The sequence below is a fragment of the Macaca thibetana genome, chromosome 7 (assembly GCF_024542745.1).
Source record: "Macaca thibetana thibetana isolate TM-01 chromosome 7, ASM2454274v1, whole genome shotgun sequence".
NCBI classification, from domain to species: Eukaryota; Metazoa; Chordata; class Mammalia; order Primates; family Cercopithecidae; genus Macaca; species Macaca thibetana.
The window spans coordinates 114,468,632-114,492,827 of NC_065584.1; the positions used below are offsets into that span (position 1 = coordinate 114,468,632).

Consider the following 24,196-nt stretch of genomic DNA (forward strand, 5'->3'; position numbering starts at 1 on the left):
AAATTGGGTCACTGACTGGCCAAGTAAAGGGAATGAAATCATTAGGATGTAGAAACTGCATCTGGTGAGTCAGCTTCTCATGGGGCCCTTTGGACACGCTGAGTCAGTAGTTTCATTGGTTTGCAATACCTGAAAGAATATCTCAGATGGAAAACTTAACGTTTCACAATGCCCAGGTTGTTATCTACAGAGCAGTTACAGGGACCTCTAAGCTAGAATCTACATGATTCCTGGGCAACAGACAGCAAACAGCTCTGAGGAAGCAGGTCAGAGAACAAGCGAACTTAGTGATTAATGCTGAGTATGCTCAGCTGTTTCTACCCTCCCTTTTTTCTTGATTAATTGTATAACATTTATAAGGACTAGTCACTATCAATTCGAGGGCAGGGCTCTTTGTGCATTTCATTTCTCCATTCCCTAGAATGCTGTGTGTGTAGTACATCTGCAGTGTGTATTCATTGTTGGGATAAACTGCTCATGCTCAGTGCTTGCATGTTAAGAGGCAGGCATGCTGATCCTCCAATTCAGAATGTTTTTGTGTGATTTGGAACTGTGTTCTGTTGAAAGATTTTATTTTGAGGGCTGAAGATCTCTAAAAGCAAGAAAACACCTTTGATATCACAAGTTGTATCATTATTAAAAGTAAAAATAAATTAGCATCTCCATGGCTAGAGTGTTTTATATTCATATTTTTGTCTCTTCATCAAGCCATCTGCTTGCATAATTTCATTTCTATTCTATAGACACCCACAGGCAGCCCGCCACTGGAATCACACTCCCAGCTTGTCCTGCCCTAATCCTCAGGAAAGATAGATGAGAAGCCTTCAAGTCTCTTTCATTTAATCCTCATGACCATCTTTGAGGTACATTTTACGATCTAAAGTGAGACCTTCAGGGATGACTTGTGACCTGCCTGTTGTTAAGGAGGTGAAAGAAGACTGGAGCATAGCCCCTGACCACTCAACTCTGTGGCCGTTCCCAGAGCCCACCCACTCTGCTCTCCTGGCCTCACAGGGACCTCAGCACACACGGATCCTTTGCCCCCCTCCTCACACACCCTGCACTTTCTTCCCTCACTGGGTTACTATGACAGAATCTGCAAGCCCTGGAAATTCCTCTCGGAAAGTTGCTATAGAAACTCCCAGTGGGGGTGTCTGGAGGATGTGGTGTGAATCCTCGCAGCTGATGCACGCAGCCGTGTGCAATGAGTGTGGCAGCTCCCCATCAAGCCCCCAACATTTCTCACCCAACATGTGCCATCCCAGAGCGCGGAGGAGGAAGCCGCTCTACTCTTTTGCTGCTAACTCCAGCCTTGAAAAGAGAGCCTTCCCTCTTCTGATCTTGGGGAAAGTGCAGGGCTTATTGAACTCACCCACCTCAGTTCAGAGATAGTGAAACTGAGGCCCAGCGTGGCCATCCATTATGCAGGGATTGCGAACAGCCAAAGACAAGGGGGCACCACTTCCCCATGGAGTGGTCACACGCCACACTGCCTCCCTTGGCAGGATGGGAGTCAGGGAGCCTTGCCCCCAGCTGCGGTTTGGGTGATAACCTCCTGCATCTCCTCAAAGACCTCTGGTTCTTGCCCAAAAGCTATCTGGCTCCATCAGCTCCAAACTCAATGAAATCTTGCAGCTCACCAACTTGTCATTTCAAGAGCAAGCCAGTGGCCCCTGCTGCTCACAGCAGCTCAGGCTAATGGACATAGCCTTGGACGTGGAGGCAAAGGGCCTCAGCTCAAAGTCCAGCCCCACTACATTCTAGCTGTGTGCTTCAGTTTCCCTTCGGTTTCAGTAGCAGGGTCATTTTGATCTCTGAAGGCAGCCTTAAGGATTCAATGAGGTCTCCCCCGTGCTCCTCAGCTGCCTTGTTCAAGAGAACGGAGAACCCACCATGCCAGGAGCATTGGAGAGCAAGGAAACAGGAGGAGCCCTAAGATGCACCTTTGGGGCCGACTCAGACCGCTGCCTGGACGCTGCCTCCTCAGAGGGGCCCCCTGGTGGGCAGGGCCAGGACAGCTGGATGGGAACTCAGGGCACTTAATCCCATATGTTGACAAATGACTGGATTTTCACAGGGTTGCCTGTGAAAATTTCTCTTTTCACACAGTTCTTAAAATAAATCTTGTTGAAAGGAGGGATTCACAGAGAAGAAGTGACAGATATATCCTGTTCTACATAAGATGACTAATATCCCGCAAATGTTCACAAGAAGCATAAGCCCGAGAATGTCACAGACACAAAGGGCCTTGGAGACAGGGGTTTTGTGGCCCGTATAAGGAATGGGAAGCAAAGAGGGAGCGCCGCTTTTCCAGCCAGCTAAAATCCCACTTAACACCTTCTGCGCACCTACTATGTGTGCGACTGGGTGCAGGGGACAGGGCAAGCTCAGAGAGGGAAGAAAGAGGCGGTCCTCTGCTCTAAGGTGTTTATAGTGCAAGTAGGTGGTTAAGACACAGGGAAATATAATACTGGGAAGAACTGGGGAAGAGGTGCCAAAAACATATAAGCAATGGGCTCCTGAAAATTGAAGGACTGCATTCTCTACTTTGTGGATGCAGGGGAGAGGAAGATAAGTCTAAAGGAGTTTTACTGGAGTTGTGGGTTTCTAAGATTGACCACAATATACTGGTATTTTTGTATTATCAGTCTATTTATAAGAACCCAGACTTTTAAAAAATGCAAATATGAATAAACTTTTAAGGAAAAGAAAGTCCACTTGAACATTATTTAAAAGATTAAAGATTAAATATTGGTATCAATAAGAGACTTTTAAAAATATTTTAAAATATTATATTTTTAAAATATTATATCATGAAATATTATTATATTTTCAAAGTATATTTATTGACATCCAGAAATGTACCAGACCAAACTGGAGAGGACCCTGGCTATCCTGTTACTATGATCTAAATGTATCTCCCAAAAATGCATGTACTAGAAACTTAATCTCCAAAGCAGTGATGTTGGGAGGTGGGGCCTAATGGGAGGTGTTTAGGTCAAGGTTAAAGCTGCTGTATGAAGGGCTTCCAGGTGTGGATGCGGTGTCTTCTCCTGTTCTGTCATGTGACAACACAGGGTTCCACCGCTCAGGAGGACGCAGCATTTAAGGCACTATCTTTGAAGCAGAGACTAGACTTTCACCAGTTGCCAGCACTTTGATCTTAGACTTCCCAGTCATCAGAACTGGGAGAAATAAATTTCTGCTCCTTATAAATTGTTCAGTCTCAGGCATTCTATTATAGCAGCGCTGCCTGGCGTAAGATGCTTCTCCTCTCTAACAGAATGTAATGCTCAAAGGAGAAACAGGAACCGCTGGCAGAAAGCAGAGACCAGAGAAAACCTGTAAACTGCCTGAACATTCAATGGATTTCCCACCTCAGACATGGAACCAGTAGCCTTGTGGATCAACATGTTTAAGCACAGACACTGACCAGTAATTGGCTGATCGCCACATGATGCTGACCCAGTGGCAACCCTAGGAATTCAGCCTTAAAAATTGAAAACGAGATTTTTTTTTAATGAGGAAAAACATCTTTGGCTACATACTTTGGAAGAAACTATCGTAAAGAATTAGTACGGAAGGGTCAGTGAGTAAATCAACAAAAAACTTACAAAAAGAAACAACAACCCTGGAGGGAGGGGAGAGTGCAATCAGAATCTAGAGTTGTTGCAATATATGATCTAAACTGTTTGAAAAAATTAGGAGATGTGCAAAAAAACCAGAAAAGTGCTACCCATATACAGGAGAAAAAAGAGTCGACAGAACCTGTTTCTGAGGTACCCCACAGAAAGACAATAAACCAACTATTATAAACATGTCCAAAGAATGAAAGAAATGGTGTTTAAGAATAAAACAAAAGTATCATGACCATGGCTTATCAAATTAAAACTATCAATAACTACATAGAAATTATGAAATATAACAAAATAAAAATTATTGAGTTGAAAAGTACAGTCATTGAAGTGAAAATTTCACTGGAGAGATTCAGTAGCAGGCTTTAGCTGGCAAAAGAGATAAGCAAACTTGTGGACAGATCAATATAGACCATCCAGTCTGAAGAACAGAGAGAATTTTTTTAAAAAAATTGAACACAGCTCCCAGAGAAGGAGAGAGAAAAAGGCAGAAAAAATATTTGAAGAAACAGTGACTGAAAATATCCCACACATGATTTTTTAAACTAATTTACACATCCAAGAAGTTCAACAAACTCCAACTAAAATAAATTCAAAGAGATTCACACCTTAGCAAATTATAATCAAATTGTTGAAAGAGAAAAAATTGAAAGCAGCAAAAGAAAAATGACTCATGAAGTACAAGGAACCAAATAAAATTAACATTTTATTGTGATGAGAATTTCCATCAGAAACAATCAGAAGCTAGAAAGCAAAGTGCTAAAAGAAAAAGTCAACCAAGTATTAAGTATTCAACAATACTCTCCTTCAAGAAAAAAGGTAAAATAAAGACATTACCAGATAAACAAAGACTGAAGAGAAATGACACCAGACAGCTACTTGAATCTGTATATATATATACATTAAAAAAAACTAGTAAAGATAATTACACAGCTAAATATAAAATCTGCTTAAGTATATTATTTCTTATGCTCTTCTCTTATTTTAAACACTTTGCATAGAAAAATTAGAATTGTTGGATTTTAACCTATACATAATTATAAAGTATAATAATAGGTAAATTTCATATAAACAGCAAAATAGAACAAAGAAGGGGAGAAATAGAGTTCTATTGGAATCAAATATCTATATTTTACTGGGAAAATGTTAGTATTAATCTGAAGCAGATTGTGATAAATTAAGAAACATATTGTAATCCACAAATAAACCATAAGAAGATATCCCTTAAAATATAGTAAAAAAATAACAAAAGAATCAAGTAGTGCAATAGAAGTATCTATTTAACACAAAAGACAGTTAAAAGCAATGTATGAATCAAAAAGATATGAAACATATAAAATTAAATAACAAAACAACATATAAATTAAATCACATAAATAATTACACCAAATGTAAATAGATTGAACATTTCAATAATAGTTTTAGAGAATGTCAAATTGGGTAAAAATAATAAGACTTAAGAGACACCTTTTTATCTAAGAACACAAATAGATTTAAAGTAATAGAACGGAAATAGATAAACAATGCAAATAGTAACCCTAAGAAAACTGGAGTGGCTATACTAATATCAAGCAAAATGAAATTACAGTATATCAATATTTATGGGATACAGCAGTGCTTAGAGAACATTTCTTGGTTTTAAAATGACTTTTTTAGAAAAGAAAAGACACTAAGGTTTCATCTTAACTTACTAGAAAAAGAAGAGTAAACTAAACCTTAAACAAGCGGGAGAAAAGAAATAATAAAGATTAGAGAGGAAATCCATTAAACAGACAAAAGAAAAACAATAGTGAATATAAATGAAATGATTTTTTAAATTGCTAAACCTTTGCATAGACTGGTAATGAAACAGAGAAGACACAAGTTAGCAAAATTACGAGTGAAAGAGAAGGCATCTCTTTCAGAACTTGCAGAAATGAAATAATTATGAAAGAATACTATCATCACCTTTATGCCAATAGATTACACAACTCAGATGAACAATTCCTAGCGAAACACAAATTACTAAAACTAAGTCAAAAATAAGCAGAAAATGTGACTAGTTATAAAATAAGACCTGTATCCATCTGATCTTCAACAAAGTCGATAAAAATAAGCAATGGGGAAAGGACTCCCTATTCAATAAATGGTTCTGGGATAACTGGGTAGCCATATGCAAAAGAATTAAATTGGACCCCTACCTTTCACCATCTACAAAAGTTAACTCAAGATGGATTAAAGATTTAAATGTAAGACCTCAAACTATAAAAATCCTAGAAGGAAACCTAGGAAATACCATTTTGGACATTGGCCTTGGCAAATAAATTTTGGCTAAGTCCTCAAAAGCAACTGCAACAAAAACATTGACAAGTGAGACTAAATTAAACTAAAGAGCTTCTGCACAGCAAAAGAAACCATCAACACGTGAGCAGACAACCTAGAGAATGAGAGAAAATATTCACAAACTATACATCAGACAAAGGTCTAATATCCAGAATCTATAAGGAACTTAAACAAACCAACAAGGAAGAAACGAATAACCTCATTAAAAGATGGGCAAAGGATATGAACAGACATTTCTCAGAAGAAGACATACAGGCAGCCAACAAACATGAAAAAATGCTCAACATCACCAATCATCAGAGAAATGTTAGCAAGGCTGCAGAGAAAAGGAAACACTCATACACCGTTGGTGGAAATGTAAATTAGTTCAGCAACTATGGAAAGCAGTTTGAGACATTTCTCAAAGAACTTAGAACTACCATTCCACTCAGCAATGCCACTACTGGGTATATACCCAAAGGAAAAATCATTCCACCAAAAAGACAAATGCGCTAGTACGTTCGTTACAGCACTATTCACAATAGCAAAGACATGGAATCAACCTGGATGCCCATCAGTGGTAGACTGGATAAAGAAAATGTTGTGTATATATTTATAATGGAATACTACAGAGCTATGAAAAGAATGAAGTCAGGTCCTTTGCAGCAACATGGATGCAGCTGGAGGCTGTTATCCTGAGCAAATTTGTGCAGGAATGGAAGACCAAATACCACATGTTCTCACTTATACATGGAAGCTAAACATGGGGTACACATGAACATGAAGGTGAGAACAATAGACACTGGGGATACTAGAAGGGGGCGAGAAGTAGGGGACCAAGGGCTGAAAAACTACCTATTGAGCACTATGCTCAGTACTTGGATGATGGGATTATTGGTACTTCAAACCTCAGGATCAACACAATATACGCATGTAACAAAACCTGCACATGTACCCCCTGCATCTAAAGTAAAAGTTGAAATTATTTTAGAAATAAAATAGTAAAGAAATTAACCTGGTATTTAAAAATCTTTCCAAAGGATAAAGGTCATGCCCACATGGCTTGAAAGAACGTTTCACGGAGTATACAAATCTAAGTTGCCAGTTACCTTCTCCCAGAACTTATTCTAACTTCTGCTGGTTTCATACTGCTTTTAGACTTTATTCCTCTGTAGGTAGTCTGTCTGTCCTTTCAGTTAGTTCTAACAGATATATAGATATAGATATGCATTCTTATTCAATATATAGTTATGAAATTGCATGTAAATATCTTATATGTATATACCAATATTATAAATATATATTGCATAAGAATTATAATTATGTATTTAAGGTACTTCTATTAATATTTAATATATATATAGTCATCCCCCAGTATTTGCAGGGGATTGGTTCCAGGGCCCCTGCACGTGCACAAATCTGCACATACTCAACTCCTGCAGTCACCCCTGCTGCGGAACCCACGTATAAGAAAAGTCTGCTCTCTATACACAAGGGTTTCACGTTCCGCAAGTGCTGTATTTCTGTTTGGCTGAAAAACATCCATGTATAAGTGGACTTGTGCCAGTTCCAACCCATGTTGTTCAAGGGTCAACTGTATGTTGGTGCAGTCTCTTATTTATCCTTAAGTTTTATCTTCCTTTTTAAAAACTTTTATCAGTCATTTCTAGGAGATTTACAATGAGAGATTTTCCAGACAATCTAGTTTGCCCGATTGCTGAAAACAGAACTTTCATTTAAATCTGTGATCCTTCTGGAATTGGTTTTTATTTATGGTGTTGCATGGTTTATTATTGTTATTTTATACCTAAAGCCAATTGTCCTGGAACCATTTTGGGAACAGTCTATGTCTTCCCAAGGATCTGCCTTCCTGCTTTTTTTTTTTTTTTTTTTTTTTTGGTACAATGGAACGATGTTGAATTTTCCTGAGTCCCATGATCCTGGAAAACAATGACATTTAAGAAATCTTTCCTAATTATTTTTGCCTGGCTTTTCTATCCTGAAACTTTACTGAAATCATTTGTCAAGTCTAGGAGTCTTTTGGAGAAGCTTTAGGGTTTTCTAGATATAAGATCATGTCATCAACATGACTTTCTCTTTTCCAATTTGGATGCCTTTTATTTCTTTCTCTTGCCACATTGTTCTGGTATGACTTCCAATGCTATGTTAAATAGGAGTGATGAAGGTAGACATCCTTGTCTTCTTCCAGTTATTAGGGTGAATGCTTTCAGCTTTTCCCCATTTAGTATGATGTTAGCTGTAGGTTTGTCATAGATGACTCTTATTTTGAGGCATGTTCCTTTGATGCCTAGTTTGTTGAGGATTTTAATCATGAAGGGATGTTGGATTTTTTTTAGATAAGGTCTTGCTTTGTAATTCAGGCTGTAGTGCAGTTGCACAGTCATAGCTCACTGCAGCCTCAAACTCCTGGATTCAGGCAATCCTCCTGCCTCAGCCTCCTCAGTAGTTGGGACCACTAGTGTGTGCCACCATGCCTGGTTATTTTTATTTTAGGTAGAATAGGGGTCTTTCTATGTTGCTCAGGCTGGTATTAGGGTGTTGGATTTTATTGAATGCCTTTTCTGCATCTATTGAGATGATCATGAGATTTTTGTTTTTAGTTCTGTTTATGTGAAGAATCACATTTATTGGTTTGCAAATGTTGAACCATCCTTGCATCCCTGGAATAAAACCCAATCAATTGTAATGAATTATCTTTTTCATGTGCAATATATTGCATTTGGTTCACTAGTATTTTCTTGAGAATTTTTGCATCTCTATTCATCAGTGATATTGGTCTGTAGTTTTCTTTTTTAGTTTTGTCCTTGCCAGATTTGGGTATCAGGGTGATACAAGTTTAGTAGAATGAGTTAGGAAGGATTCCTCCTCCTCTATTTTTTGGAATAGTTTCAGTAAGATTGGTACCAGCTCTGCTTTGTATGTCTGGTAAAGTTTGGCTGTGAATTTATCTGGTACTGAGCTTTTGGTTTTTTGGAAGTTTTTAAATTACTGATTCAATTTCACTACTTGTTACTCATCTGTTCAGGATTTCTATGTTCATAGAAGCACTATTCACAATAGCAAGTCATGGAACCAACCTAAGTGTCTATCAATGGTTGCCTGAAAACGAAAATGTGTCATATACACACCAAGGAATACTATGCAACCATAAAAAAGAATACAGCTGTGTCCTTTGCAACAACATGGATGCAGCTGGAGGTCATTATCCTAAGTGAACTAACTCAGAAACAGAAAACCAAATACCACATATTCTCACTTGTAAGTGGAAGCTAAAAAATGGGTACACATGGACTTAAAAATAGAAATAATAGACACTGGGGACTCCAAAAAGGGGGAGAGTGGGGCAACAAGGGTTGAAAAATTACCTGTTGGGCATAATGTTCACTATTTGGGTAATGGGTACACTAGAAGCCCAATCCCTACCAGTATACAGTATTCCCATATAGAAAATAATCACATTTACCCCCGAATCTAAAATAAAATTTGTTTTATTTTTTTAAATAAAGAATCCCTCCAAGGAACCTTAGTGCTCTGGAAAAGGGCTTACTGCAAAGAACCACCCTTTCCCAAATGATTTTGATAAGACTCACAGATGTCTCCTTGTTTATCTATGAAAAGGTCAGAAATAAGCCTTTGAAACTCCTACTCTTTGCTTCATAAATGATTTACTGTACTGCTTGTCCACAAAGATCAGTTAGAACAAAATACTTCTAATCAAACTTCTGTTAAGCATCTCTTCTTCCTCTAGGCCCCTGAATGAGCTTTGGCTCACTCTCAGCCTGAATCATATACAACTCCTTCCTGAGAATAGGCTGACCTCTGACAAAACATCCTCTGATCAAATTTCTAGAAAGACACAAATTACCAAAACTAATTCAAAAAGAAGCAGAACATGTGAATACTTCTAGAGCAAGCAAAGAACTTGTTTGATGGAAACTCACTTATTCATTTTTGCTTGGGTTGCATGTAGTTTTGAGGTCATATCCAAAAAATTGTTGCCCAGACCAATCTCAAGAAGTTTTCCCCTAGGTTTTCTTCTAGTAGTTTTACAGTTTCAGGTCTTATCTTTAAGTATTTAATCAATTTTTAGTTGATTCGTGTATATGGTATGAGATAAGAATCCAATGATATTCTTCTGCATGTGATTATTCAGTTTTCTCAACATCTTTTATTGAAAAGGCCATTCTTTCCAACTGTATGTTCTTGACACCTTTGTTGAAGATCAACTGGTCATAAAAGTATGAATTAATTTCTAGGATATCTGTTATTCTTCATTGTTCTATATGTCTGTTTTTATGCCAGTGCCATACTGCTTTAATTACTATAGTTTTGGAAGTATTTTCAAATTGAGTAGTGTGCCATTGCTTTTCGTGTTTTAGACATGAAGTCCTTGCCCATGCCTATGTCCTGAATGGTATTGCCTAGGTTTTCTTCTAGGGTTTTTATGGTTTTAGGTCTAACATTTAAGTCTCTAATTCATCTTGAATTAATTTTTGTATAAGCTGTAAGGAAGGGATCCAGTTTCAGCTTTCTACACTGGGGCCTGTCGTGGGGTGGGGGGACGGGGAAGGGATAGCATTAGGAGATATACCTAATGTAAATGACGAGTTAATGGATGCAGCACACCAACATGGCACATGTATACATATGTAACAAACCGTTGTGCACATGTACCCTAGAACATAAAGTATAATTTAAAAAAAGAAAGGAATTGAGTAGTGTGATGCCTCCAGCTTATTTTTCTTACCTTGGCTATATAAAGTCTTTTGTGATTCCATCTGAATTTTAGAATTGTCTCTCTATTTCTGTGAAAAATGTCATTGAAGTTTCGATAGGGATTGCACTGAATATGTACATAGTTTTGGGTATTATTGATATTTTAACAATATTAAGCTTTCTAATCCATGAACATAGGATTTCTTTTCATTTATTTGTGTCTTTTTCAGTCAATGTTTTATAGTTTTCCATATAGAGAGCTCTCACCTCCTTGAATAAATTCATCACTAAGTATTTTTTGATGCTATTGTAAATGGGATTTTTGTTTTGTTTTGTTTTCTTTTTTGTATAGTCTGTTGTTAGAGCAATACTACTGCTTTTTGTATGGTGATTTTGTATCTTGCAAATTTGCTAAATTTTTATTAGTTTTAAGAGTTTTTCTAATGGAGCCTTTAAGGTTTTCTATAAGCAAGACTATGTCATCTTCAAACACAGACAATTTAACTTCTTCCTTCCTAATTTGGATACATTTTCTTCTTTGTCTTACCCAATTGCTCCAGCTAAGACTTCCAATACTATATTCAATAGAAATAGCAAAAGTAGACATCATTGTGTTGTTCTTGATCACCATTGAGTATGATACTAGCTGTGGGTTTGTCATATAAAGACTTTATTATGTTGAGGTACACATGAAGGAATGTTAAGTTTTGTCAAATGCTTTTTCTGTATCTATTGGGATTACCATCCCTTTTGTTCTTTATTCTGTTAATGCAATGTATTACTTTTATTGATTTTCATATGTTGAAACATCCTTGCATTCCTGGGATAAATCCCACTTGGCCATGGCATTTGACTTTTTTGAATTTGGTTTGCTAATGTTTTGTTGAAAATATTTGCAACTATGTCCATTGGGGATATTGGTCTAATTTTCTTTTTTTTCCTGGTGGACTTGTCTGGCTTTAGCATTGGGGAAATGCTGGACTTAAAATAAGTTTGACAGTGTTCTCTCCTCTTCAGTTTTTGGAAGAGTTTGAGGATTAGCATTAATTTTTTAAATGTTTAGAGAATTCACCAGTGGAGCCATCCAGTCCCATTCTTTCTGGGGGAGGATTTTCATTGCAAATTGAATCTCCTTACTCATTATTTGTCTATTCAGATTTTATATTTCCTCATAATTCAGTCTTGGTAAGGTTGTTTGTTTCTAGAAATTATCCATTTCTTCCAGCCTATTTAATTTGTTGGCATGTAATTGTTCATAGTAGTCTCTAATGATCCTTTATATTTCTGTGGTATCAGTTCTAATGTTTCCTCTTTATTTTATAATTTTATTTATTTGTTCCTTCTTCATTTTGTTCTTAGTTAATATAACTAAAGGTCTGTTAGCTCTGTTTATTTTTTAAAAATAAGTCTTAGTTTCATTAATCCCTTCCAATAGTTTTTACTCAATTTCATTTATTTCTGCTCTGAATTTTATTATTATCTTCCTTCTGCTAACTTTTTGGGTTCAGTTTGTTCTCCTTTTTCTATTTCCTTGAAGTGTTGATTGTTTGTTACATATCTTTCTTTTTCATAATGTAGTTGTTTATCATTACATACTTCCCTTTCAGACTGCCTTTGGCACATCTTATAAGTTTTGATTTGTTGTGTTTCCATTTTAGTTTGTCTCAAGATCTTTTTTTATTTCTTTTTAGATTTTTTTACCAGAAGTTTTTGTTTAATTTTGTTCAGAAATATGTTATTTCACTTTGATACAAATGTGAATTTTCCAATTTTCCTCCTGTTATTGATTTCTAGTTTTATACCACTGTGGTCAGAAAGGATACTTGCTATAATTACAGCTTTCTTATATTTGTTAAGACTTGTTTTGTGGCATAACATGTCAACTATCCTGGAGAATTTTCTATGTGGGCTTGAAAACAATGTGTATTCTGCTGCTTTTAAATATAATAAAATATTCTGTATATGTCTGTCAGGTAAATGTAGTCCACAATGTTGTTTTAAGTCTACTGTTTCCTGTCTTGATGATCATTGTTGAAAGCAGGGATATTGTGCTCTGTATTGTTGTATTGCTATCTATATTTCCCTTTAATTATGTTAATATTTGTTTTACATATTTAGGTGTTCCAATGTTGGGTAAAGAGACGTTTACAATTACTATATCCTCTTCATGAATTGACCACCTTATCATTATGTAACGACCTTTTTGGTCTTATATAATAGTTTTTAACTTAGCCTACTTTTTCTGCTATAAATATAGCCACTCCTGCTCTCTTTTGATTACTCCTTGCATATAATATCCTTTTCCACCCCTTCACTTTCAGTCCACATACAGCCTAAAAGCAAAATCCCTGGAGCAGAAACCAACACTACAGCCAGTACCAGGGTAGGAAAACTAAACTGTCATTGATGAGTTGCTAGAGGACAGTCTCAGAGTTAAAGTTGCTAGGGGCAAACTTGAGAGGTAAAAACTCAAGGGAAGCCCAGTCTTGGGGGAAGGGAACTCATATTTTCATGAGTTTTACCTCCAGGGGTTCTGCTAGGTTCTACAGCTATAGCATTCTATAAACATAGCCTAACCCCTAACCAGATAAACATAAAACCTCACACAAAGGCCTATTTACCTCAGTTCTTTTTACCTACTACATGATGTCTGGCTCTCAACAAAAAAAATTATGTGGCACATGAAAAGAGAAAGAAAATATAGTTTGAAAAGACAGAGAAAGTATCAGAACCAGACTCAGATATGGCAGGGAATTTGGAATTATCAGACCAGAAATTTTAAAAACTGTGATTAAAATGTGATGGCTCTAATGGGAAAAAGTAGCCACATCCAAGAACAGATGACTGATGTAATCAGAAATATGGAAACTCCATGAATCAAAAATAAATCTAGGAGTTAAAAACTCTAACAGAGATGAAGTATGTCCTTGACAAGCTTATCAATAGAGTGGAAATTGCCAAGAACAGAACCAGTGAATCGGAGGAAATGCTAAAATAAGCTTCCAGAACTAAAATGCAAAGAAAACCACTGAAAAAGAGAACAAAATATCCAAAAACCATTAAACAATTACAAAAGGAGAAACATCACCAGACAGAGAAGAAAGAGAATATTTGAAGTAGTAATGACTGAGAATATTCCAAAACTAAAAATAGACACTAAACCATAGATCCAAAAAGTTCAGAGAACACGAAGCAGGATAAATACCAAAAGACTGATATGTGGGCATATCATTTTCCAATGGCAGAAAACTAAAGAGAAAGAGGAAGTCCTGAATAGAAGTCAGAGGACAAAACACCTATGAATCAACAAGGGTAAGAATTACATCAGACGTCTCCTCAGAAAACATGCAAGTGAGAAGAGACTGAAGTAAAATACTTAAAATGTTTAAAGAAAAAAAAAACCCCACCAACCTCGAATTTTTCCCCAGTGAACTTATTATTTATAAATGAAGGCGAAATAAGACTTTCTCAGTCTTGAGGGAATTTGTCACCAGTAGATCTGCCTTGCAAGAAATGTTAAAATACGTTTTTCAGCAAGAAGAAAAATGACATAGGTGAGAACTCTGATCACATAAAGAAGGGAAGGTCATTAGAAAACGAATAAATAAAGATTAAATTACTAATTGCTGGTGATGTGTTGAAATACTATTGAATTTTATATGTTGAGCTTGAATCCAGCAACTGATAACCCAAACTCAGTTAATATTTCTAAATGTGTTGTCTTCAAATTCTTTTGGGTTTTTACATTAAAAAAAAAAACTTGTCTATAAATAGCAAATGTTTTGTTTATTTTTTAATCTACCTAACTTTTTCTTTTCTTATTGCATTTGGTAAGATCTCTAGGATATTGTTGAAAGAAAATGAACATAACAGATATTCTTGTTTTGTCCTGAATATAAAGAAAATGCTTCTGAAATTTAACCATTAAGTATATTTGTTGTAATTTTTATTATATATTAATTTCAATACATAATATAATCATGATGAAAATCTCTACTATTATAAATATTTGATCATAAATGGCTTTTTATTGCACATTTTCAAGAACTTGAAATAATTACATATTTTCTTGTCATATTTTAGTGTTATAAGTTCCACTGAAAAATCTCAGGTGCAACCATTTCTGAAGTGTATCCTGTATTAACATATTTGTGATTTTTTTTCTCCCACATTACTTTATTTAATTAAAATTAGTATTCTATCTTTCTCAGGTTTGGGCATGAAGCTTATGTTAGCCTCATGATTTAAGCTGATTATTTTTCCTTCTCTATGTATTCTATGTAGCAATGAAATTGAAGTCATTAGTATTTGTTATTTGAAAGTTTTCTAAAGCCCACTTGAAACACCATCAGCCTGGTACAGTTTGAAGGAGAATATGAGAGAGGTTTTGAATTGTAATTTCTGTAATGCTAATGGGACTACTCAGATGTCTTCTTTTTTTCTTTTCGGTGGCAAGTTTAGTACTTACATATACTCTAGAAAATTATATATTTCGTTTAATTTTTGTAATGTAATGACAAGCTGTTTTGTCAAGGTTTTCTTTTATAATTTTAAAATTATGACTGTATCTCATGATATAGTCCTTCAACTATTATTTACTGGCACTTTCTTTCTTTCACTTGTTTGGTCTTACCAGATGTATACTTTACATCTGGCCCTTTTGAGGAAAGAGCTCATGGATTGACTATCATCATGGTTTCTTCACTTCATCTTTCTTTGATACATGTTTGTTTCTGCTTTATTTACTTTGCTCTGCTTTCATTGGGATTACTTCTTTTTATAGTATTTTGATTTGCAAACTTAGTTCAATAAAGGCCAGTCTTTTTTCTTTTCTAATGGATGCCCTTGAAGTTCAAAATTTTCCTCTAATTACCATTTTAGCAGCATCACTCATGTATTGATATGCGGTCACTCTTTATCATTCACTTATAAATATTTCATGATTTCAATTGTGATTTCTATACCCCTTGAATTATTTAGCAGAGTATTTTTAATTTCCAAGGGAATATGACTTTTTGACTATATTTTGGCATTGATTTTCATCTTTGAATAGTTATTAGAGACTATCATCTTATGTATATGAAATTGATTATTTGGTATTCATTGGGGTTGGCTTTGTGGCCTAGTACTTTCCAATGTTGGTAAAAAGCTTATATAATCCCTAATTGGGTACAAACTCCTACAACATATATTCATTAATTCAAGCTTGCTAATTATGCTATTCAAATGTTCTTTATCTTTACTAATTTATGGCCTGATTGGCTTCTTTAATACTAACATTTTCTTCATGGTTATGGGTATGTCAATTTTTGTTGTAATTCTGTACATGTTTACTTCATTTATTTTCAGTTTAAATATTTTAAGTGATTTTGAACATCATTCCTATGTTTAAGACTCATTTAATTCTTCTCATCTGTGATCTGACTATTCAAGTCCTTTGCATGTTTTAATATTGGTTTGTTGGTCTTTTTCTTATTGATTTGAAATGATTAAGAAAACAAACTACTTGTCTGCTATATAAAGGCAAACATTTTTCCCCAGTGTGGTCATTTCTCTTGCTTTGTTCATACACATCACATAAAGTATATAATCAGCTCATCAAATTTCACAAAATAAAGAAAACTGCTGGAGTTTTGATTGGGATGACATTGCAGTATTGTCTCCAATCTATGAGCATGGTATATCTTTCCATTTTTTTCACATAAAATGGAGAAAAGGGAAATTATAAGTAAAAGAACAAATTAACCAAATAGAAACTAAACATATAATACACAATTGTCTTGTACTTTGAGAAAACTCATAAAATTAATAAGTCCTTGATAAAACTGATTTTAAAAAAAGAAAGACTAGAAAAAGAACTAAAAAAAAAAGAAAGTAAGAATTTGCTGTACCCTAAAAAGGCAAATTAAATAAAATGGACAACTTTCTAGAAAAATACAACCTACCATACTTGAAACAAGATAAACATGTGAAACACAGCAAAAACTACATGTAGATGTATTCACTTTCCAGTGAAAACAGTGCAGACCTGAATGGTTTCACCCAGAGTGTTACCAAGTAGTTATTTTTTAAAAATATCAATCATATAGAAACAATTTAAGAGTATAGAAGAAATGATACTCTCCAAAGAATTTTATCAGGCCAGCAAAATCCAGATACCAAGGTTGGATTAAGAAAAATTATTAAAGGCCAATTCACTTATGTATATAATTAAAATATTATTTAAAATATTAGAAACATAAATTCACCAATATGTAAAAAGTATTATTACAAATAATGAACGAATAGGTCTTATCTCAGGATTGCAAAGATGGTCTTACATTGGAAAACCAATCAATGCATTTTATCACCATTGATTGTTTTAATAGATACAAAGAAAGCATCAGCAAACATATTCCATGAAGAAATGTTGGAAGTTCTCACTCTGGTATCTGGAATGAGGTAAAGATTCTTGTTCACACTGATGGTCCCAACCAGCACATTATGTTCAGGCAAGAAAATAAAAAAGAGTAATTGAAAGAGCAACTGAAACTGCCATCACGTGCAAATGATAGAATTGTGCGTATAGAAAATCCGTAATAAGCTAAAAATAAATTATTAGAACAAATACATTTCTACATACAAAAATACAAATATTATATTTCTATTTGTCAGCCATGAAGAATTCAAAAATGGAGCTTATACTGGACTTTATATACGCAAATAATAATCAGAAGGTATAATAGAAGACAATACATTTTTTGCTATATAATAATAAGGTAAAACAGTAGGGAGTATCTTTCTAAAAAATAGCAAAACCTAAATGAGGAAAACTATTTTTACAAAAGCGATCTCCTAATAGACACAAAGGTTAACTTGAACAAATATATAAATGCATATTAGGTTGTTAAATAAGAAAACACAGAATCAGAAAGATGTCAACACTAAGGAAATTTCTAAAATTTAATGTGATATGTATATGAGGGGACTTTAAAAAGTTTGCAGCAAAATGGAATTAAAAGATAAAAATAAAAAGTATAAACTTTATTTCTCAACATAAGCTACATCAAGTTTAAGACACTTTTGTTAAGTGGTGATGCCAGTCATTTAATCCATCCTTAAACAAGTGAGGGTTCTGAGAAATTAACCATGTCAATGAAGTCTTTTTCACATTAACTGAAGAAAACTTGGTTCCCTTTAATGATTTTTCAAGATCAGGAAACAAAAAGAAGTCAGAAAAAAACAAATCAGGACTGTAAGCAGGATGCCTGATGATTTCCCATTGAAACTCACATAATTTCTCCTGTTTGATGAGAGGAATGAGCAGCAGTATTGTGGTGGTGGTGAAGTTTCCTGGGCATTATTCTGCTGTGGCTTTGGTTAGCTTTCTTAAAACACTCTCATCATAAGCAGATGTGATCAGTATTTGGCCCTCCAGAAAGTCAACAAGCAAAAACCTCTTGGAAGCCATTGCTTTGATTGTGGCTTTGTATTTGGGTCATGCTAGTAAAGCCATGTTCCATTTCCTTCTGAAATTCTTTTAAGAAATGCTTCAGGATCTTGATTCCACTTGTTGAAACTGTCCATTGAAAGCTCTGCTCCTGTCTGCATCTGATCTGGGCACAACAGTTTTGGGATCCACCAAGGGGAAAATTTGCTCAACTTTAGTTTTTCAGTCACAATTACATAAGATGAAACAATTGAGATGCCTACGGTGTTGGCGATTTCTGCTGTTGATTGCCAGTCTTCTTCAATTAGGACATGAACAAGGTGATTTTTTTCCCTCACAAATTGATATAGATTTTCTACCACTGCAGGCTTGATCTTCAACATCATCTTGTTCCTTTTTAACACGATGTATTCATTTGTAAACTGCTGATTTTTTGAGAGTACTGTCCCCATAAACTTTTTGTCAGGCATCAATGATTTCACCATTCTTCACCATAAATTTGATGTTTGGTCTTGCTTTGATTTTAGCAGAATTCATTTCGTTCTGATAGGGTCTTTTTTTCAAACTGATGTCTTGTTTTTATTAGTGCTTTGTATTAGGGTTCTCTAGAGGGACAGAACTAATACGATATGGGTATATATGAAAGGGAGTTTATTAAGGAGAATTGACTCATAGCATCAGAAGGTGAAGTCCCACAACAGATTGTCTGCAACATGAGGAACAAGGAAGCCAGTAGTGACTCAGTCTGAGTCTCAAAACGTCAAAGGCAGGGAAGCCGGAGAGCCCCTTGAAAAGCACTGGTGTAAGTTCAGGAGTCCAAAAGTCAAAGAACTTGGAGTCTGATGTTCGAAGGCAGGAACCATCCAGCATGGGAAAAAGATGAAGACCAGAAAACTCAGCAAGTCAAGTCCCTCCACATTCTGCCTGCTTTATTCTAGCCATGCTGGCAGCTGACTAGATGGTACCCACCCAGATTGAGGGTGGGTCTGCCTCTCCCAGTCCACTGACTCAAATGTTAATCTCTTCTGACAACACCCAGAAACAATACTTTACGTCCTTCAATTCAATTCAAGTTGACACTCAACCATCACATACCTCAAGCCGTGTTCTGTTCAGACATGTTATAACAAGTTACTATGAGTTTATTTTGGTGCAAAAAAGTTGAAATTTATGCACAGCTTTTATTTTATTTTATTTTATTTTATTTTATTTTTGAGATGGAGTCTCACTCTGTCACCCAGGCTGTAGTGCAGTGGCGCGATCTCAGCTCACTGCAAGCTCTGCCTCCCAGGTTCCTGCCATTCTCCCGCCTCAGCCTCCCTAGTAGCTGGGACTACAGGCGCCCGCCACCACGCCTGGCTAATTTTTTGTATTTTTAGTGGAGACGGGGTTTCACTGTGTTAGCCAGGATGATCTTGATCTCCTGACCTCGCGATCCGCCTGCTTTGGCCTCCCAAAGTTCTGGGATTACAGGCATGAGCCACCGCACCTGGCCATGCACAGTTTTTTTCATAATACACACTCTCCATGAACTTTTTGAAGATCGTGTGTGTGTGTGTGTGTGTGTGTGTGTGTGTAGCAGAGTTCAACAAGTTGATTATAAAGGTCACATGTAAGAATACACAAGCGAGAAGAGCTGAGTTTTTCTTGAAAAAGTAGCAAGAGAGAAATTAGTCCTATTAGATATAAAAATATACTATAAATCTTCTATTATTAAAATGCCATGCTATTGGTACATGAATAAACAATGGAACACCATAAAAATCCTGAAGTACACCTAAATGCAAATGCAAATTTAATATATAACAACAATGGTGTGATGGTTAACACTGAGTGTCAACTTGATGGGATTGAAGGATACAAAGTGTTGATCCTGGGTGTGTCTGTGAGGGTGCTGCCAAAGGAGATTAACATTTGAGTCAGTGGGCTGGGGAAGGCAGACCCACCCTTAATCTGGTGGGCACAATCTAATCAGCTGCCAGTGAATATAAAGCAGGCAAAAAAATATAAAGAGGAGAGACGTCCTCCCAGCCTACGTCTTTCTCCCGTGCTGGATGCTTCCTGCGCTTGAACATCAGACTCCAAGTTCTTCAGTTTTGTAACTTGAACTGGCTCTCCTTGCTCCTCAGCTTACAGATGACCTATTGTGGGACTTGTGATCATGTGAATTAATACTTAATAAACTTCTCTTTATATATATACACACACACACACACACATATATATACGCAGATATATACACATATATATTATATGTGTATAAATTATATATACACAATTATATATAGATATATATAATTGTGTATATATAATTATACATATATAATTATTAGTTCTGTCCCTCGAGAGAACCCTGACTAGTACAGATAATATATTAGTCAGGATTCTGTGGAGATAGGACCAGTAGTATGTATAGATAGGTGATAGCTAGCTAGATAGATAGAAAGAAATTTATTAGGGGAATTGGCCCACATGATTATAGAGGCTAAGAAGTCCAATCCCACAACAAACCTCCTGCAGGATAGAGTACCAGGGAAATCAGTATGTGGTTCAGTCTAGTCCAAAACCCTCAGAACCAGGGAAGCTAAAGGTTTACCTCACAGTCCATAGCCAAAGACCTGAGAACTTGAGGGCCTCTGGTATAAGTCACAGACTCCAAAGGCAGGACAGGCTGGAGTCCTGATGTCCAAGGGCAGAAGAAGAAGAGTACCCCAGCTACAGAAGACAGCCACACCCAGAAACAATGCTTCACCAGCTACTTGGGTATCTAGTAGCTACTTGGGTATCCCTTAATCCCATTAACTTGACACCTAAATTAACCATCACAAGTCCACCCCTTGTCAACTTGACATCCCTACACATCTCCTTAAACCATACTTAATCTCCAAATAAAAACAATAAGGAGATTATAGCTCCCCCTAGCAAGTTGTACATGATACAACTATCCTATGTACAACCAAAAACACACTAACTTCTTTCCCAAAAGAGAAGATAAAGTCCTTGATTGATGTTTATTCTTCTCCTTATATCCCATAACTTAAATATTAAAATTTACATGGCTGGGCGTGGAGGCTCACACCTGTAATCCCAGGACTTTGGGAGGCCAAGGAGGGTGGATCACTTGAGGTCAGGAGGTTGAGACCAGCCTGACCAGCATGGTGAAATCCTGTCTCTACTAAAAATACAAAATTAGCCGGGCATGCTGGCACATGCCTGTAATCCCAACTACTCAGGAGGCCGAGGCAGGAAAATCACTTCAACTAAGGGGGTGGAGGTTGTAGTGAGCCGAGATCGCACCACTGCACTCCAGCCTGGGCGACAGAGCCAGACTCCATCTCAAATAAATAAATAAAATAAAATTTACAATACTTAATAATACAGTCAGTATGTGTCATGTTACATGACAAAGGAATAAGAGTGGAAAGAAAATAGAGGCATTTGCTTAATACATGTATATATACAAGCATATTCTTTAAAAATATAGAGAAAAAGAATAACAATTACAATTCTTATTTCTGCAACTGGTCACATGGTCATGGGTGGTGTGTATAACTACTTTCTTCTACTACCCTTTCTGTATAATCCTTTTTCCTTCAGCAAGTGCCTTATCTGGTCCTGTTCTTTACCTGGCAGGGTGGCCCAAACTTTCATTCCTGAAGGGTCTAGGCTATTTGTAGTCCTGACTAGACTGCATTGTAGTAATTCTTCATTAACCGTAATTACAGGGCATGGTAATTACAGGGCATGGTAATTACAGGTGAAAGATGACCTAAGGGATCTTCTGTAGTAATTCTTTCATCTGTACCTCCATTGTGGAGTAGTAGTCCAATTTCACTTTAGTAGTCCCAATCAATCACCCCAGCCAACACCATAACTCTCTTCTTGGCCTGTACCAAAATATCACATCAACTTCATAATATGTACAGCTGTTATATGTCCATAAAATTTAAAAATAAAAAAACAAGGAAGAGGAGAAGGATAATATACCTCCCAATGTGAAACAGGCATTACAAATTTTGTAATTGGAGACTCAGTAAAAGGGTTGTATAAAAGCTATGGACAGTGTTTGTAGGAAGACCACAAGGAAGAGGGCAGCACCACAGGGTGGCGACGCCATGATCACCATGGCATTTAGGGGGACGTGATCTCATGCAGATTGGAGGAGCAAAGGAAGGAGTGGTTATGAAAACCCAGGTAAGAGAGGTCTGTGCAGAGACAGCTGTAATGGATGCAGCCAGCTGGGGCACAGCATAGGGAAGGAAACAGGGGAATAAACTCCATCCTCATTCTCCTCCCTCCCTTTAATCTCATTCCAGGACTCCCATGAGCTATACCCAAGCAGAATCTAGTGGGCAACAGAGCCTTTGGTGCAGCCCATGAGGGCATAGACAAGGCTGAGCACATGGAGACTGGGTGGGGGAATGCCACATGCACAATTCACCTCATTTGCCTTTTGACTCATAACTCATGGTAACCCAATAGCTGATGAGCATGCATTCCTTTACAGCTAATGAATTCAGAAGAAATCATCGAATTAGAATATTTGCTTTCTCAAACCCCTAATGAAATAATGGATGCAGGCAATGGTCATCATTGGCAGCTGGAACTATTATTTGGTAGAAAATTTTATAATGGATAGATCATCCTGATAACATCTGAACCCACAGATCAATATTAACATCAACAAAAGGAGACAGACAATAGGCACCTCCTGATGCAATATAATAGCAAGCAAACGCACTACACATACAGCATTCCTGCCAGAATTATTGAGCCTGAACCTAATCAAGACCATGCTTTACTACCAGTTTATAGGAACTACAAGGGACAGAGGAACGTGTTAAACATTCCGGGGCTGCAATCAGCAATATCTAGACTGTGGGATGTTCCACAGGGCAAAGAATCCAGTTTTATTAACAGACACTTTGCAAGATATAAAAATAGGGAAGAGGAAACCTACAGATAGATTTGAGACATAACCAATCTATGTCTGGACCTTTTGTGAATCCTAATTCCAACAAACTCGCTGTAAAAACTTTTCTGATGTGAAATGAGAGGTTTGAATGCTGACTGGAAAACTCGGCAATATTAAAGAATTACTGATTTTCAGGTATAAGTAACAGTATTATGGTTATGTTTTTTAAATTTTTATTTTTTTAATTTTATGTTTTGAGATGGAGTTTCGCTCTTGTTGCCCAGGCTGGAGTGCAATGGCAGGATCTAGGGTCACAGAAACCTCTGCCTCCTGGGTTCAACCGATTCTCCTGCCTCAGCCTCACCAGTAGCTGGGATTAAGGCCTTAGCCACCATGCCCAGCTAATTTTTGTATTTTCGGTAGAGACAGAGTTTCACCATGTTGGTCAGGCTGGTCTCGAACTCCTGACCTCAGGTGATCCGCCTGCCTCGGCCTCCCAAAGTGCTGGGATTACAGGCATGAGCCACCATGCCCGGCGGTTATGTTTTCTAAAAAAGAATCAATGTGTTTTGGAGACAAGTAGTGTAGGATTTATGTATGGTGTCTAATAATTGACTAAAAATAACTCAGTGGGGAGAGTGTGGAGTGGGTGAAGAAATGAACGAAACAAGATGGACTGTGTGTTGGCAATTTCGAAGCTAGGTTATTAGTACACACAAGTTTGCTATACTAGTCTCTCTACTGTGTATATTTTATTTTTTCCCTAATAAAATATGTAGGAAAAAAAAATTGCATGCAGAGGCTGTGAACTGTCTGTTACATAATCTCATGATGCATAATCAGCATTCAGGGACAGACGGAAAGCAGGAGCCCCTGGGAGTTGGAGATGTCTGCCCTGGAAGAACAACCGCCTCAAGTGTTTCTAACACTGTGCTGGTCACAGGTTCCCAGTCCTTGCAAAGCTGTTCACCTCTCAGAGGCCCCTCAAGGAAACAGAGAATCCCCAGTGAGACAACGAGACTAACCGGGATTAAGCTTCTCTGTGAAATCGAGAGGTCATAGTTAGGGGAGTGAATATGAAAATGCCCATTCAGTCACTGAATTTGGCAATAGGATAGGAAGCAGAGCAGGAGGGTATATCACTTCAGTTGTGAGGCAAATGTATTATTCATTGGTACA

At 36.6% G+C, this 24,196-nt stretch overlaps 1 protein-coding gene across 1 annotated transcript in view; it reads right to left on the minus strand.

Moving 5' to 3' along the window:
• CHRNA7 (cholinergic receptor nicotinic alpha 7 subunit) overlaps nt 1-24,196 on the minus strand; it is an 880,272-nt gene that overhangs the window by 216,101 nt on the left and 639,975 nt on the right. The gene's annotated exons all lie outside the window — the stretch shown is intronic.